The sequence below is a fragment of the Myotis lucifugus genome, unplaced genomic scaffold, assembly GCF_000147115.1.
Source record: "Myotis lucifugus unplaced genomic scaffold, Myoluc2.0 scaffold_57, whole genome shotgun sequence".
NCBI classification, from domain to species: Eukaryota; Metazoa; Chordata; class Mammalia; order Chiroptera; family Vespertilionidae; genus Myotis; species Myotis lucifugus.
Genome location: NW_005871105.1, coordinates 1169101 through 1170433, shown reverse-complemented (window position 1 = coordinate 1170433; position 1333 = coordinate 1169101). Strand labels below are relative to the sequence as shown.

Sequence of the window (1333 nt, the reverse complement as noted above, 5' to 3'; positions counted from 1 at the left end):
AAACTGACTGCTGTGAGAGAGAACATGAACGGGGTAGCTGAGAGACATCTGCTGTTGGCAAAAGCAGAACAACATTGCTACCCATTGCAAGCAGCGGTCCAAGGCAGAGCTGAGAAAACTACACGACAGGATGGAAGGGAGAGGGGCTGGGGCTTGTTGAGTTGAAATAACGAACCCTTACACAGTGAATTCTGACGGGCAATGACAGACGACACCCCAGAGGAAGGCATGGGGAACAGAAGTCCCACAAATCCGGATTCGACTCGCTCTGTTTTTATTTGATCACTTCTCAAAAAAGAAACAAAAAACTGAGTGTAACGTGGGAGAAGCCACAGACACGGCTGTCTTGCTGCATTTTAAGAATCGTCTGACTCTGGCCGGTTTGGCTCAGTGGATAGAGCGTCCCGCCTGCGGACTGAAAGGTATCGGTTTGATTCCGGCCAAGGGCACATGCCCGGGTTGCAGGCTTCATCCCCAGTAGGGGAGTGCGGAAGGCAGCCAATCAATGATTCTCTCTCATCATTGATGTTTCTATCTCTTCCTCCCTCTCTCTTAAATCAATAAAGAAATATATTAAAAAAAAAAAGAATCGTCTGGAGCACCGCTTAATACACAAGTGTCTTCCTTGACGTCATGCACTTCTCAACATGTTACATTAGCTCAGTGGTTCTCAACCTTCTGGCCCTTTAAATACAGCTCCTCATGTTGTGACCCAACCATAAATTTTCGTTGCTACTTCATAACTGTAATGTTGCTACTGTTATGAATTGTAATGTAAATATCTAATGTGCAGGATGGTCTTAGGCGATCCCTGTGAAAGGGTCGTTTGACCGCCAAAGGGATCGCGACCCACAGGTTGAGAACCTCTGCTTAGCTCAACCTGCCACGTAATGCTCCCCCCCATCCCAGCCGGAGCCTGACCCCACATCCCACCTGTCTGAAGGTGAAGGTGCGGGAAAGGAGTTCCAGACCCAGTGGGACCAGACCGTCCGCCAACTCGCTGGCCGACCCAGAGGACACCGCCCCCCATTCCCCCGCCGCCCCGCCGGCCGCACGCAGCCCGGGCTGGATGGAGTCTAATGCCGCCTCCGGCCTGACCACCTGCGAGTCCACAGCGGACCTGAACTCTGGGCTCCATCACTCACTGGGCATTCTGCAGGATGCCAGGACATTTCTTAGAAAGAAGAGGAAAACGACACACTTCCAGAACACTGCTGCTCGCACACTGATGCTAGATAAACACTACTCTGATTGCCATACACTTTATTCGTAGGAAAACGGCTTCTCCCATAATGCAGTGAGATGTTAAGATCGGCGCCTTTTGCGTCTCTCG

At 50.9% G+C, this 1333-nt stretch overlaps 1 protein-coding gene across 1 annotated transcript in view; it reads right to left on the bottom strand.

Moving 5' to 3' along the window:
* Positions 1–1333, bottom strand: part of RWDD1 (RWD domain containing 1) — a 13679-nt gene that overhangs the window by 11538 nt on the left and 808 nt on the right. The gene's annotated exons all lie outside the window — the stretch shown is intronic.